This window comes from Pezoporus occidentalis, unplaced genomic scaffold (genome assembly GCF_034315485.1).
Source record: "Pezoporus occidentalis ecotype Australia unplaced genomic scaffold, CSIRO_AGI_Poc_V1 ctg97, whole genome shotgun sequence".
Classification (NCBI taxonomy): domain Eukaryota; kingdom Metazoa; phylum Chordata; class Aves; order Psittaciformes; family Psittacidae; genus Pezoporus; species Pezoporus occidentalis.
The window spans coordinates 1,707,658-1,724,971 of NW_026916336.1; the positions used below are offsets into that span (position 1 = coordinate 1,707,658).

Sequence of the window (17,314 nt, forward strand, 5' to 3'; positions counted from 1 at the left end):
TGTGTAGACACCAGTGATCTAGAGCTGAGAGGAGATGCTGGGCCAGCCAAATTAGACTTCAAGGTGCACACTGACAATTTAGATACTACGTGAAAGGATCAAGCAGATCTTGCAACGCATTTATTATAGCAAAAGCTAGAATAATGCCATTCAAGCCGATACTGAAATTGGAAGAATTCAGTTATTTCTGAGGTATTGGGCCTTTGTACTAGACTTTCGGCAGAGACAATGGTGTTACAAGCATGGCAGCTCCAAGGAGTGATGCTCTGAGAGGCTTGTCAAACATACAAGGGAATGGCTTTCAAATTGGGCAGGTAAAAGCAGGCTCAGGATCTGGCCAGGACTTTAAGCCTCTGTGAGCATACTCAGCTCATTTGGCTGCAAGTCCCCTTATTTTCTCAGGTCCCCTCTATCTCTATCCTGTGCAACTTAAATATCTAGTCTGGTTTGATAGGAGAACTCATTCTCTCCACCACCTTTGTGCTAATAGCATCCAGGGTCTTCAGATCTATTAGGTGATATGACTAATACCTGCCATCTGTTCATTGTTACCTTCCTTCTCTCCTCTCCTGAATAGGAGTCATCAGTGAAGAGCTTGTTCTACTCAATCTATTTTAGGAGCGTGGGCTTTTAGCATCCGTGGAGCACTGTTCTAAGCTAAAAGTTAAACCAAAGAAGTAGACCATGCTCTTGCATGTCCTGTAAAAGTCTCTGACTAGGCTCAGGAACAACTCTGTTTTCTGTAAGTTATCTTCACTCCCAGTGTGCCCAACAAACAGAACTATTGCTCAGGTTTCAAGCCACAGAGCAGCCTGCAAATAAGATGCAAGCCTCAGAAGGTATTCTACTGCTCTCTGCAAAAACCAAGTCTGTCAACACAGGTTACAGCATCAGCAGGTAACATGCTGCAGCACTGTTACCTGGTTTGAGGAATTAGGAGCTCTTGATCAATTACACCAGCTTGGTACAGACCACTGAAAATGAAAATAGGTACAAATAACTGAGGCCAGATTTCTGCCCATCAGACTTGGGCGAAATCTTCCAGCTCACAGGGAATATTAAGCAATACTTATACCAACAGCTGTTCCCCATAAGCTATGGTTAAGGGAAAAAAACAAGCTGAACACAAAAAGGGAAGGTGGGCTTGTAAGGAGAGAGGCCCGTGGAGGATAACTTCAATGTATTTCTTGCAGGAGCTGTTTCGAAGTGCAGGGAAAATAATCACCACACCGTAGGAAGCCTGGAACACTGAGGAGTCTCTGGCCCCATAAATGTTTAATTTGAGCAAAGTAGCAGATTCATAGTAAGCATAGTTCTGCCACAGCTGAATTGCACACTCCTGCTTTGAGTTCTTAATGACACAAAGGTTAAAACTAAGTATAAAAATAGGAGAAAAAGAACAGGGAGATTTTTATCCCTGGGACTACAGATGCAGTGTGCACAAGCCAGCAATTTACTCAGCTCTCTCTCTTTGCTACTGCACAATGCAGTAGCAACATATACAGAGCCCTGAAGTAGGTACCTTGATTTCACAGCTTTGACAGTTTGACCCAGTGCTTGGGATAACATCACCTGAGAACACGGGCCATGGCACCACACCTTAGAAACCAGCAAATGCTCCAATTAAAGGTATCATGCTGCCTGTTACAAAAACTGCAAAACTATAGAACCAGAGTGAAGATGTATGTGGAAATACAGATGAAAATGAACCCACAAGGCCCTGGGAGCAGAAGAGGGACTTACCTGGAACTGTTCCACCAGAAGAAGGAGGGATTTCCCCCCTGTGCTGTTACCCTTGCAAATAAAACCCATCATCTTCTTCAGTTATTCCCATCCCACCCTAAACAATAAGCTCAGACTGGTTAAATAAATGTGAGAGGAGAAAAGTTGCTAATTATGTGTTTCTTCTTGCCTAAAATGCAAGAAGATCCTAAAAAAGAAGTTAATTCATTCCATGACCTCATGAGATGTCCACCTTTATTTTTCTTCCCTTTCCTGCTCTTTACTTTAACCAGACTGTCACCTGATCACCATTATCTGCTTCTTTTCCCTCCACCTTCAGAGGAGCGTATTTTCTGTCCCTATTTATACCTTTCTCATCACAGACTTAATTCTTTTTCCTTCTACACACACTTGCTGCAACTCATACAACTACCTCTCTCTCCTCCACATACCTAGTCTTCCTCCCCATTTCCAATCCTCAAGACATATACGGCTTCACTAAAATCAAGTGCATAAGTTCAATTAGACCCAGGTTTTTCTCCAGCAGCATAACCATATCTTATTAGAGTTATGTCACTTATCCCAAGCCAGCTCTCCATAAGTACTGAGTGGACAAGCACCATCAGGAGCAGGAAAAACCTGTGCTTAGCTTTCCTTATTCCCAGGATGAGAGCATCAAAAGCTGATAACACTGGAAAACTAGGAAATAGCAAACAGAAAATGCTATGGAGCCTGTTAAAATCTGTTCAGCCTCTGGAAACCCTCCACAGAAGTGCAGATTTTCTCTTTTTAAAGTACGAATAGAGTCAAAAACACATACACTACTATTCGCATATTTTGTAATCTCCTCAGGATTTGCAGTATATTTTAGAAAGTAACCATGAGTTTCAGAAGCAGTTCCAAGAAGTAGTTTTATTTCCTGAAGCAGTGGAAAAAAAGCAGAGGAAGAAACAGAAATCACTGCAATTAGCTGCTGGCAACAAACTTGCAAAGCCAAGACAGCACCCTGGGCTCTTCCATACACACCTCAGGTAGGAACATATTACCACTGATAAAGCCAGACCTTTAGAGCAATTTTCACTGATGGCTGCTCTGGATTTTTGGCTTCCCAAAAAATGATGTCACGTGGCATTTCTCCTTGCAGAACACTGACCTTTGCAGGCCTCTGGAAGAAGAAGAAAATCCAATACTAAAAAGATACAGATGACAACTAATGTGCTGGTGTGCCGTGCTACTCCAATGACAGAAAACATTAAATATTTGCATTAACATACTATGATATATTCTACTGTGATTGCAATCTTCTGTTCTTATGAGAAACACTCACTCTGAATACAAGACAGATGGTACTAAGTAAGCAAAACAGTTGTTCTGTAGCTTATCAAACACTGGTCAATGACCTCACGATCACACAAAGGTTGCAGAAAGCAGAACCTTCCAAAGATGCAGTTAATGGACAGACTCATGAAACACCTTCTGGAGACTCAGCCTTAGTCATACTTTGTGACTTTAAACTACAAGGAGGATCCCTCCTCACTAGGATCAAGGTGACCATGGGGACTTGAGGGTACTGATTGATGGCTGCTGAACATGAGCCAGCTTGTGCCCAGGCAGCCAAGAAGGCCAACAGCATTCTGGCCTGTATCAGCAATAGCGTAGCCAGCAGGGCCAGAGCAGTGATCATCCCCTGTACTGGGCACTGGTGAGGCTGCACCTCAAATCCTGTGTTCAGTTCTGGGCCACTCACTACAAGAGAGACATTGAGGCGCTGGAGCAAGTCCAGAAAAGGATAACGGAGCTGGTGCAGGGCCTGGAGCACAAGTGTGATGAGGAACGGCTGAGGGACCTGGAGGTGCTTAGTCTGGAGGAGAGAAGGCTTAGGGGGGACCTTATAGCTCTCTATAACTACCTGACAGAAGGATGGAGGCAGGAGGCGCTCATCTCTTCTCCCAACTAACAAGCAATAGTACAAGAGGTAACAGCCTCAAGCTGCACCAGGGGAGGTTTAGACTGGATATTAGGAAAAATTTCTTCACCAAGAGGGTGATCAGGAACAGGCTGCTCAGGGCAGTGGTAGTCACTGTCCCTGCAAGTGTTCAGAAACCACTGTAGATGAGACCCCCAGTGACATGGCTTAGTGGTGGTCTTGGCAGACCTGGGATAAAGGTTGGATTTGATGATTTTAAAGGTATTTTCCAATTGAGTTGATTCTATGATTACTCCCCAGATCAAGAACCTGTTTCAGAAAAAAGCATAGATACACCAAGAAGTTTAAGACACTGCTATGTAAAACCACCTGCAGCATTTCATGTGCAACCAGTAAAACTAACAACCGCCACCACCACTGCTGTATTGTACATCTCATTTCTCACTGAAGAGCCAAAAGGAAGCCTCCCTCCATCTGCAGCTGACAACAGCAGCCGTAGATCTGTTCTTCTAGAACAGAACTGGCTGTAAATATTGGCTGGAAACATTTATTCCCACTAGGGAGTGGTTACAGTCCTTAACTGTTGCCAGCAGCTGGGGTCTGGGGAGTCTTTCCTGTGCCAAGCAGCAGAGAAAACAAAATAAACAGAAAATGACTGCACCTTGAATATACCACAATACCTGAACTTATGTGGCCTAAAAGGGGCCCCTGCACTTGCATTTAGGCTGGAGAGACTGAAAGCAAAAACATATTTTAGAACAGCTATAGTCAACCACTTAAGCAAAATTACTGAAAAGGCGCTCTGTCCTTTATGTCACAGATTGAAAGGTGAGAAAACACCACATAAAGGTATGGGACCAAAACATCAGAGGTGAATGGCAGACCTGTAGACCTGCACGTGGACAGTGATCCTAGTCAAGACTTTTCTATCACTTTTACAACACTGACAAAGTTCACTCCATAAATACAACCCCAGCTTGCCAGAAATGCATTACTGACTGAGCACAGTTAATAAAATACACAGCATGAACAGCGAATACAGATTAAACAATGTTCTATGTGAAGTTCAGCCACATCACTGTAGACTGTCAGATACTTTTCTCCATCTTCTTCAAACAGAAAGAGTTCAGGAGTTCCCTGAAGTTCTTCATAAGCAATGCTTCACACCAGCTGATCGATATAAACCCATTTTTGAACAGAAAAGAGAAAAAAAAAAAAAGCTCTATTATGGGACATTTTTTTCTACTCCTATAAGGTATCTGTGTAAGCTGTGTTGCAAACCTGAAGGTCAAAGCTTCACGCTGATTTGTTGACTGTCCCTGGGAAGACCAAGAAAATCGTAAAAGGAATACCCAGAAAGAAGGCCAAAGAACAACTCAGTATGGCTTGTATAGACTACACCGAAGTTTCCTCGTGACAAGATTTCTGGCCAGGATATAAACATGAAATAATCCTTGAGAAACTATCTTGTTCATATGCTGAAGAATTGTTAGCCATTATATAGGAAGATGACAAGGTGAATTTATAACCTGGTAAACTTTAAGCCTGAAGAGATGGAGAGCAATAGGAGGTGGTCTTTGTTACCAAAGTCTTTGCTATTGCAGATTCAGTACAGATTTTCTTGCTCCAGGCAATCACTTGATCTCACGTGATTACCAGAAAGACCAAATTCTACTTCAGAGGTTGAACAAAACTCAGGAATCGTTTTGTCTCAAAAAACATCTTGGAAACATGAAGCAATCAGAATGATGTAGCTTTTTTTGTCCTGCTCGGTGTCCAAGGTAACAAAGGTAATCAAGACAAAGGCACAAAATAAGACCGACTGTTGATGGTTAGTGTCCAATACAGGTATGATTTTTCTAGGTTGGATTTTGTGAATATAATCATCTGAAATGACATAAAGGACAATTTTCTTTAGCACATCTGAAGTGCTTGCTGAGAAGAAAAGAACCCTTAATGCTCACTTCTGTATCCCCTTTCGGTTTACCTTGTATCTTCCTCTTCTAGAAACCAGTTGATCAAACTTTTTCACATGCTTTCTCACATGCTTCATTGGAAGCATTACAGATACAGCCTTGTTGCTCTGAACATTTCAAAAGCAAGTGTGTGTTAAGGATAATGAATCTCAGCTACATAAGTATTTTAATCTGAGGATGCCAGAAACTAACCCTTAATGTTGAAAAATGTAGATCAGAGACAGTAAGAGAGGGGACTTCACATTTACTCAAGTGTGAGAACAGTTATTCATGCTCCAGATAGATCATCAGTTCAGAATGAGGAAACACAGGCAGTGGAATTCTGTTCCCTAGGAGCTATAAGATGTCCTGCAAGCCTAAACACACTGGTGTATCTTCTTGTTCTGCTAACAGCATGACAGACCAACAGTCCACACAGGTAAGAGGCAAGAGTTAGCTATGAAGGTACGGCTACTGATTACCCAGGATTATCCTTTTTCCCAAATTCATAGCTTCAAACATCAGCCAGACTGCTGATAGGAGAATAATGAGACAGCACTATCAGAAATCATTCCTGAAGTTCAATCCTCAAGCACAGTGGTGAGCTCCTTGCAAAGAAGAGTAGAGCAGAACATCTTTTCCTTTAGCAAAGAGCCCCATTTATTCTAACAAATAGTTTTTTTGATTGTCAACTTGATTGTTAGACTAGAAGACTAACAGCCAAGAAGCCTAACGGTTACTGGTCATGGCTGCTGAGCAAAGAGCCTTCATGTATGCAGCTGTTTATGGGACTGTTGTCTAATACCTGGCTTTCTACATAACGCCCTTTCATTCCTTCCAGTTGTCCTGTTACTCTTGCACTTCAAGAAGAGACTAGAAATTGTGCTTACTGAATAATTCCCAGTAAATCACTCCAGGTTGTTTCAATGAGAAGGTTAAAAGGTTAAAGATAACTCTCACACAAGGCCACCTTCCAAGATTCTGGTTCTTGGAATATGCTGCTCAGAAACTTTTTTTCTACTGCAGTATCACAATCAAATATCTTAAGACAGGACAAAAGGAAAATATAATACCTTAGGAAAAAGAGGTGAGAATAGTACATGAAAAAGTACTTGATGTCAATCCTTCAAACATTTAAGTATTAGCTAAACAGTGACAGGGGTTTATGAGAGTTTCTTAGCTGCTGTACCTTCCCAGCTCCCAGCATCAGGGGAAGCAAAGCCATCAGCTGATGGTAAGTCCCCTGTGTAGCCAGTGTGGCACAATCAGGTTGAAGAGAAACAACTCTTAATGGCTCAAGCATCAGGCTTGATAACAAAGAAGCCTTTCATGACAAACAGACAGGTCAAAGAACAGATTCCTTTGACCTACATGTCCTACTGCAAACAGTAACACAGTTTGCCTTTTTTCTTTTTCTTTTTGTTTAAAGCACCAGGAAGAGTGAAAAATCGGTCCTAATGCACTTACAAACCTTGGCAACATTAGCCTGTTTTCTCTGATAACTGCTACTCACCCTTTTCCATGCTAACTTCTGGTAAATTTGTATGCTCTCCCCTCTCACTAGCAAGAGTGAGAGCTGACACTTCCTTCACGCTTCCCCCCCCCTTGTTGAAACCTTACTTCCACTGCTCTAATAGTTCTTGACTTAACTAGGACAAGGAATATTATTCTGGGCTTCTCTGTCCTAGCAGTTAGTCTACTCTGTATTAACCATCCAGAGCACTAAAAAAGTCATACTGAAGCCCCAGGCAACCATTCTAACACTGCCTTAAATTTGTGGTTTAGTAAAACTGCCTAATTTTACTGGACTTATATAGCCATTTATTTTTATACACACACACACACACTTCAGTGCTAATTAAATTCAGAAAATTCTCTTCTCTGCTACACGAAATGAAGTTCATTTAACAGCATTTGTTCCAAGAAGTCCCAGTGAGTTAAATTTCTATCCAACCTTAAAACATAGCTATTTCTTGGGTAATACTTTTTTTTCCATCCTTTTAAGCAATATGCAGAAGCATTTATAATACTTAAGAACAGGCATCGTAGTAAATATTACACTCTAATACAAGACAGAATTGTACCCACAAGTTTTAATCTAGGCTAGCACATCCAGCCACCCAAACAAAGAGGAATTTCTAAGTAGGCAGGGTATACTACCATTGCACCATTTTCAGTTTTTAAGGATGCAAAATGTTTCTGTACAACCCCAGTTTTCACAGAAATGTAATTAAAAATTTGATTTGACTCATCTGTAGCAGCAACAGTTTCATACTACAACATGTATACCTCTGAAGGTAATAGCTCCTGTCAGTAAACCAAAATCATAGAGTCTCAGAATCACAGAATGGTTTGGGTTGGAATGGACCTTAAGATCATCTATTTCCAACCCCTCCCACAGGCAGGGATACCTTCCATTAGACCAGGCTGCTCAAAGCCCCGTCCAACCTGGCCTGAAATGAAATTAAAACCTGCAGTGGCGCACATCTTAACTTCGTGACAGAGCCTTGCTATTTCTGGTGCAGGAACAATAAAATGGAGTTTTCTTTTATATACTGCAAGAAAGCAAATCCCTTGCATTTTTCAGATGGCACTTCCTATAAACTGCCACTCATTTTAACTCCAAGACACAACATGCTAGATACATGTATTAATACTTACTGGAAGAAAAGTGCCCACAGAAAAGGCTTTCCTTTGAGTCACTTTATCTAAGTTTTGAAACTCTTCTATCAGGTAAAATGAAGATAGGTTTCAACTTCCTGGAGTCTGTGCCTGGAATAACCAACCATAATTGAGAGTCACCGCTAAATTATGCTGTTCAGGTTCTCAGTGTACAAGACTCCCTCATTCACAAGCAAGGAATTAAGCACCAGCTAAAGACTGGTATCAGTACAGGGCAGAGCAAATAAAGATACCGGCATTATCACTTTTCAGGTAAGTTAGACAGTGCAAGCACAGCTGACCAGAAATATACAGTGGAGAAGCAGGAATGTATCAAAGCAGAAGCAGTTCTTGCTAGACCTGAAATAATACACACAGAGAATACAATATCCTCTGCTACAGCTGCAAAATTTGGCAAAGTAAACATTATGCTTCTTAACCATCATCTCGGGAAAAAACAACCCATTTAAAAGCACACAGCTCAGTTCTTCAAATATAACAGAAAAATACAAAGTAGCACCAGAGACACAATCAAGTTTTGGGTGGTAAACTACGCACACTCAGTTTTCACTTCCTAAATGACAATGGATAATTATTTTTCTTAACCTCAGTAGTGTTGTGTCACGCAGTGTTTACAGAAAACATAATTTCTCGTGTTGGTAGATGACATAACAGCTGAGATAGCCTGCACTTGCCTTCACAGGCTGTGACTTTAATTGAGGCATACTAGAATACATTAATAACACTTTTTGAAAGACCAATATCGGCTTCATTTATTTTTATAAAGCCTTTCCCTGCCCTCATTTTCACTGACTACACATGTCAGAGCAAGGTCAAAATAGCTTAATTTCCTTCTGCACTGGACAAAGAGGCATGAAGAAGAGCCAGTAAATTTAGCATCTTTCATTTTCACTGTGGCTTAAGGAAGAACAGAAGGAATTTATTAGCATCAGATTGACTCCAGCATAACCTGGCTGCTTTTATCAAGGTTGCATAAATTAAAAAGCTAAAACCAAAACTCCACTTTGCTTGAGGTAAAAAAGATGCATCAACCCAAGGGCAGCATTTAGATTTCAAGGAAAAATAAATCTTGGTAGCAGATACGAGAACAGTTGAGCACTTTTCCACTATTTCAACATAACAAATAATGCAATGCTTACGCATCAGAGAATGGGGACCGAGTCAAGTGCTAAAAGAACTAAGTTTGCCATGTACCTCACTGGTAAATACTAAACTTCTCCTTTACTTGAGAGCACCGAGCAAATGTTATTTTAATGAAAAACATAATTCTGTTTAAAAATGGCAAACGCAATGTGCTTGAGAAGCAGGATCTTTGTATGTGGTAAAGCAACATGCAGACAAGTAGTGCCACCTGGCAAATCTACAGTTACTTGAATGATGCACCTCTTTCATGCCAATCAATATTTAATCATTACAACAATCATAATGTAATCAAACTCTTTTTTTTTTTAATATATCCACAGAATATTTAAATGTAGGAAAAAAAAAAATCATAAAAATAGAATTGTTGTACTTGGGAAGCTGGAAGAAACACCAAAGGAATCTGAAGTGGTACCTCCTTTTCCCCTCCAAAGACTTTTCCAGTTTATTCCCTTAACTAAATGACAGCTTAATATGCTCTGCTTAGCACACAAAAAAAAAAAAAAAAAAAAAGGTATTTTCTTATAGCAGACCTTAACAGAAGAAAAGCTTGTGGTGACTTTCAGCCTGGACACTTGCTAAGTAAAGTGGGTTGCAGACTCCTTTTGGCACAGTGAGGTCTCAGATCAGGAATTCCTATAGTTTTGTTCATGGAAAGTTAATGAAAGTGCAGCAGCTGTGTAAAACAGCTCTAAGAACAGCAAGCCTCAGGCTAATACTGATAGTACAGCCTCCTGTGCCATTACGTGAATCCTATCAGTCCACAGAGGTAATATTTCACATCCAGTTGCAGTAAAACAAATGGTCCCCAGCACAGCAAATGAAACATCTGAAAAAGTCTATGTACATCTAGTAACTAAGTTGTCAAATCCACCACTGTAATACTGACAACAGCTATAAATTCAATGTGGGGATGAACGTGATGGATTTTCCTCTAGGAAACTTGGTGTGTCTCAAGCTACTTAACACTACTTATGCAACTGAGTTGCATCTATCGTGCTTTCAGTTTAAACATGAAACCCTCATGATCTCCAGTAAAAAAAAAAAAAAAAAGAGATAATCCCATAATTAGTTGGACTTCTTTAAGCAACTCTAGAGATGGCTGGGAGCACTGCCCTTAGCAGAAGGGGATAAGCAAAGGAATATCTAAAAGTTGACGCGGTTCTCATCCACAGCTCTAGTGGCCTGGAGAGCTCCCCCAAAACAGTCTCAGTCATCCAACACTCAAAACATTCCTTACGCCCAAGAGTAAGATGGCACCTGATTCTGCCTGGGCAGTACCATCCAGTTTGTGCATCTGCCCAAAGTTCAAATTGTCCATATTTAGTCAAGATTCAGGTTAAATTGGTAGCAAATTTTTCTCCCAATGAGGCAAGAATTTAATCCAGAAACACCAAGGCATTTTTCACATCCATAAGGCCACAAGCGATGACACAGCTAGGACAGACAGGCAAGGGAAAAAAACTAACAGTCTACTTAGGATAAAAGCCTGTTACAGTCTAATCCATATGAAAAACAGACAAGGCCTCAGCAAAACCCAGTGGTTACACAATATCTGAAGGGTACACATGGGAAGCCAGTCTTACAGTACCTCAGTGAGCCAGTGGATGTCTCATAGACCATATCCTATTCCTTGCCATGTCTATTTCTTCCCAAGTAGAGTTGCCCAGTCAGCTCAAACACTCGGAGCGCTCTGTACCCCAATTTAAGCTGCAAATACCCTCTTTGAGGAGACAGCAACACATCATCATCACTCAGGCACCCTTTGGCTGCAGTAGCTGCCAGAGAAGCACAGACCTCCACTCCTAAAGCCCTCTCTGCAGCAGCCAGCAGTACTTAAAAGCAATCAAGCAGGAGTGAACTGCTGAAACCTCCTGCCCTAGTAACAGCCCTGAATACAGTGCACTTTGCTGCTCCCATGGGAGGCCAGAGATGCACTTCCTCCTGTGCCCTGTCCTGCAGGAGGGATGCAATCAGAGCAGGCATCAGATCCAGCTTGCAGGCCATCTGGCAAACCACAATGCTGCCTCTGATCAAGAGGAGGCTTCAAGCCAAGAATTAGTACCAACTGTTTTACTGGAAACATCTCCAAACATTTTCCAGCTACCTAACAAGGCTGGAACAGCTACTAGTTCCAATGGAGGCATCTCTTTACAACTACATGCTGTGAGAAGACCCTGCGCTGAGAAGATCTGCTGGGGTTGTGATAGCAGCTTAGAAATCAGCAAGGAACAGGAATAAGTACTCAGAGCAGACAGTATCAGGAATACCAGTACTGCCTGATTATTTACTTAATGACTCATACGGAGGAGGATACATCCATTAGAATTACTGACCAGTATGCAAACAGGTAATAAAAGAGCTTATGAAATCACTGGGAGCTCAGCCTTTCCTGACCTCAGAGAACAAAGAAGCCTTATAATAGCCAAGTATCTTCTTTTCACTCTCCGTCTTTCTTTACCCTGTTGCACAATCTTTCTCCACAGATTAAAGTTACACTTTTCACCAAATGTGAAAGCAGAAGAAAGAGGAAAGAGCAAAAGGTATTTCTGTTCATCTACATCAATAGAAAAGTACAGACTATGCCAGCATAAATATATCCAAGTGAGATTCCTTAGTTTTCCAGATTTTTTTTTTTTTTTTTTGGCAAAAGGGTTCACAGGTGACATTTTTACCTTGAAAACATGAAGAGCATGTGGCTTAACTATAGACTTCTGCAATCAAGCATCACAAGAACTTTTTAATACTGGAGATTAATATACAGATGCTGATTCGTGCAGAAGTCACAGACTGCACTTAGACATACTTCCCCCCCCAAAAAAAGCCAACTAAAAATCATTATACACATACATAACCATTTACAGCCTCTTTACATATCAGAAACACATAATGTAGAAGAAACTATGACACTCCAAGACCTGCAGGCATGTTTTGAATGTGTAGACTGCAAACACAAGACAGGGGAAAAAAATGGCTATTTTTTCATATAGATGGAAAACAACTAACATATGCTCTTGAAATACATAGTACTTTTTCACAGCACTAGCTTCCACATTATTAAGTGGGAAGTGTGAAACATCAATAGCAAGTTCCTATTTAAAGGCCTGCAGGAGTTCTCAGTGTCTAAATATATATAACAATACCAACCCAAAATCCAGTTATGCCAGTTCACAAAGATACTCAGTTGACCTCAGTTTATACTTCTGTACACTTCAGTATTACTTTTCCCCACACACTGTTGCAAGGAACACCCAGGGCAACACACTTTCACTTAATGAAAAACAGATCAGAAGCAAAGATGCTGATTCCAAAACATGGACCCAGTATTGCAGATCGCTTTCCTCCAGAACTAATCTTACATAAAAATTCCCATGGCTCTAATGTATATAAATTAAGTTACTCAAACATGTTCCCAAAAATTCCCACAGCTCATCCTCTTGAATCTGAAGAGGACACTTGCAAAACATAGACAACTAGTCAATGCAAGAGAACCTTTTAGAACTTGGTAACACTCTGGTTTGGGGATTTTGGGTTTCCATCATTTTTATGCAAAATTGTGCAGATTATACCAGAAACCAAATAGCACAAATTATTATGAACAGTATTTCTCTCTCCAGATACAAGTTTTTTCTTCCTCAAGTAGTAAAGCCCCCTGACCCTGCATCCTTCCTACCTCTGTCAAGTACTACAGTTATGAGAGGCTCATCAGCACTACCAAATATACAAATATTTAAGAAACTCACATGGATAATGAGACACAGCTTAAATTTGCAAAACACATGGAATGAGAGTTCAGTGTAGGCTGAATTTCTACAAGGCCCTTTCTTCTCACACCAAAAGGGATTTATACACAACAGGCCTGTGACTCCACTGCTGAACACTTTAGAACAATTTCTGCACAGACAGAATGACAACTGACAACCCCCCAGAGCTATTTTTCACCACTTGCATCTCTCTATTAGCTCTGAGTCCATAGGTATCAGGTTGCTCATACCAAAATACAGAAAAATTAAAAAAGTAACCAACAGAAAAGCACATTTATTAGCCTAATTAAAAATCAGAACTAATGTTGCTGAAGAGGCAAACTTAGGCATACCTAAGCTCATGGCTTCTTCTTGTATGTTCTTCATTAAAGTGACAGTAAATGCTAAAACAAGATATTTTAAACCTCAACTGTTTGCCTCAGAAATCCTGGTTTTATTTGAATGTTGAGTGCAGGACTCGTGTGACATTTCCCATTTTGACTTCTGTTATTAGAGGATTTAAAAACAATACCACACAGCCACTGCCTACAGCCCCGATGGGCTGAGTAGAAAAATAACATAAAAGATATCAAGAACTCTACGAAATATAATTTTTATTTCATTTAATTCAAGCTTTATGCTCTTTACTTTGGGGAAATTAACCTACCATCTTTAATAGTAAGCACTCTTCTTCAGCTACTCTGAATGCTGATAGCATCAACTGAGGTACAACTGGAACAGAACTTGAAAATGCCTAACGTGATTTAATATATTCACCAAAGTAAACAAAAGTTTGCCTCCCAAACTGAACTTGCTCATCCTGCAAATGAAACTCCTGAGTTTCCTCCACTCACCAAAAAATATCCATGTTCCCACTGGCTCACCTCTTTCACTGAGTACTCCAGCTTTTTCAAGATCTTTCAAATCAGTGATAATCAATAGCTATGGTAGAAAATGTTACCTACTTCCTACATATTTCTCCCAGTGATAAAATACGTATTTTCACAAGCACGCTTCTATGGGGTGTGCCAGCCCAGAAAGGCAGCTGCACACTAAGCTGAAACGAGGACAGATCTACCTTCAGGAAAACTGATGGTCAAGGGCCAAGGCACTGGGCAGCTCATCTGTCACATGCAAAGCCTACTCACCTTCAATACATGGCTTATTTTGGAAGATGTAACGGTCCATCAGTTTTAGTCATTAGCCGTCTTTGGTCTTCCTCTCAGAAACTGGTATTCTGGAGATAGAAGAAAAACTTCAACTTAAAATACAGCACTCTCAGGAAAAATTGTATGCTACACAAACATTGCATTTTTCCTGCTTTTTACAAGGCACACTCTAAATTCACCCAAAACCAATTTGACAGATCAAGTCACTGAATTGCTAGGTTGTCTTATCTCAAAGAAGGTGGTGAGGGCTTCTTTCTTCACCCCTGCAACTCTCACAGCTTACACATTTACTATCTACATTAGAGTTTAAAGCTGCACAGGTGCCAGAACTGAGAATTATGCTGCGTTATCAAAAGTCCCTTTTCACCTTGTCTGCTACATTTTACATACTGACATATATTCACTACACTTAGGTTTATCTCACAAGCACTGAGCTTTTCTGCTGAATTTTTCCAAGGTTCCCTTGATAATAGTTTAGCTTCCTTAACCTCACTAGAGACACTGGTTTCCAACTATGCAGCACAATCAGGGCCACTTCTTAGTCTGCTTTGAGAACTTCCACGGATTATGATATATGTTTGGAAAATAAGGCTGAAAAGGCAAAACAAAAGCACTAGGATTGTAAATGAGCAAATGCCACACTAGAAATAAATTCCCTAGGAGGCCCATTTTGCAGCCAAAATAATTAGATCACTAGCAAGAATCATCCTGAGCAGGTAGCTGGTGTGTTATGATATTAACCAAGGTCATGTGCCTCTCACATCACAGTTTTTAAAATGATTCCTCCCCTGAAAACTTAACCCTAGGGCTCCATCCAAATTAAGTATTCACTGTTGATGTACATCGGTTCAAACTGAATCAAAGCATGCCAGAGTCTGTCAAGAGCTGACCGCCCAAGGAAAGGCAGTGTGCGTCTAAGTGAGAGAAGGCCACATCTGAGAGCCACCTATACTCTGTGACTGCTGCTGCTGGGTGTTCAGAGACAACTGCCAACTGTTGTCTGTTACTGTTTACTGTTATCCCACAGTAAAAGTTTATTAAATATGCAAACATTAATGGAATTGGACTAGCAGCTACTTAGGCAGATAAAATTTCAACACAGTGTGTCCTGCAGTTCCTGTTACCAGTATTCTGCCCTTTTGGAAGTGCCTGTGAAAGAGTCAACTCTACTTAAGGGAGTAAAACTCTCTATCTCTTTCAGATCATTCAGGTCACATTCTCCAAGGCTCCTAAGAGCCAGGAAGCTTAGGAAAAGACATATATCTCCCAATAATTACAGCTCAGTATATACTATTCTCACTTGTCTGCTTGCGATACACAGTCTCCCCAACACTTTTTTTTCCCCTTTGGCCCTATCTGCAGGACAGGTCCCAAACCACTCTGCAGGCTTACAGGTATAAAGATTTTGCATATATCCCAAATTCACAGTTCTTGTCACCTTGCTGCTGGAGTTTGAGAGAACTACAAAGAGAGAAGTACAGTTTCATACAGACAATTTAGATTTAAGATTATATATAGATTGATGAAAACCAGCCACTTAAAAACAACTCTGCTGAGTAGAGCTCTGCTTGGAGTGACTCTTTCTAAAAACAAGTGTCAGAGTCCTCCATGCAAACAACAATCTCAATACAATTTGTTCCACAAAATGCAGTTTCATTCCTGGATGACTCTGCAAAATCCCAGTGCTTGGTCAGTACCTCAGCAAACCTTCAGGTTTTGCTGTAGAGTGAGATCAGACTTGGAAATGTTCTTCACTAATACTATCAGCATAATCTGAGCTAGCCCAGGAGGGAAAGGAGGACTCATTACACAAAGCATAAACACACTCCTAAGAGTCTCTAATACACCTCCATGTGACTCTGGCAATAGCCCTTGCTTCCTCAGTAGTAGTTTCAAAGAATATATGGAAGATTTAATCCTCTAATCATTAAATAAAAAAAAAAGTCTTCTCCCAACACACAGGTGTGGTATAGCACCTCTGCCTCGGAGATGGGAAGTTTCAGAAACAAAGACTGAAATGAAATCTTATGGAGCAACCTGGAAAAAGCATAATTTGCCAGGAAAGAAATGAAATTAAGGAGTACGATGCACTGCAACCTCCAAAGTAAAGAGTGAATTCATTGACTGCAAGAAGGGGAAACTGTCCGTTCGGGTGAGCAGGTTCTTTACTACCATCTTTCCTGATACTGAGACAGTTGGGTACTAGAAAAATGTGGGCCATTTTAAGTGTCAAGAACCACCCAGCTTATGCAAAGCAATGCAAATCTGAAGTTACTGGTTTCTTTCATTCCTGCAACCACAGGGGCCAACCACAAAATAGAAGGCTCAAGGATGCCTTGACCAGGAGGGAATCAACAAAATCAAATATCTGTTATCTGCTGCAACACAAGGCATCACGTGTCACAGAACCTTGAGCAGCAGCCAATTTGGAGTCCACAATAGCATTCCACTCCATGAATCAGGAAGCCTGGGCTTAGATTTAGTTTTTTTGAGAAAACTGTTGGAAATGAAGGCAAAGAGATCAACTTTCTGAACAGGGCACTGATCAAATCTCACACTCAGAGTCTGGAGAATGACCTTTGCTGCTTAAGTGTGCTCAGAACCACAGGAAAGCATCCAGCTCATCAGTAAGCTTGAGGTGCTCGTCCCGAGGTCAGCTGTTCCCTGACAAAGGAAAGGAAAATCCATACAAATCCTTTAATCTCTTAGGGACATCATGATGATCCTTTCTGTTACAACTTGTATATTCTGGCCCTAGACATAGATGAAAAAAAAAAAACCCTGAAAACTTTCCCTATGGTTCCAAGCACCAGGAATTTTCTATAAAGATTTCTCCTCAGTCAACTGCCTCGGTCAGCTTACTGAGCTCCTGAACTTGACTGCACTAAGCAGCACCCATCAACAGCTTGGATCCTCTCTCCCCAGAGAGCTCTTGCCCTCCAGGAATGGGCTATAGATAAATGAATACAAAAAAAT

General features: G+C 40.8%; 1 protein-coding gene across 4 annotated transcripts in view; it reads right to left on the reverse strand.

Moving 5' to 3' along the window:
* MAP3K13 (mitogen-activated protein kinase kinase kinase 13) overlaps positions 1-17,314 on the reverse strand; it is a 79,769-nt gene that overhangs the window by 56,929 nt on the left and 5,526 nt on the right. For all 4 annotated transcript variants that reach the window (XM_062606510.1, XM_062606507.1, XM_062606513.1 and 1 more), the window contains exon 2: positions 14,318-14,406. The gene's annotated coding sequence lies outside the window, so the exon portion shown is untranslated. The remainder of the gene's footprint in view (positions 1-14,317; positions 14,407-17,314) is intronic.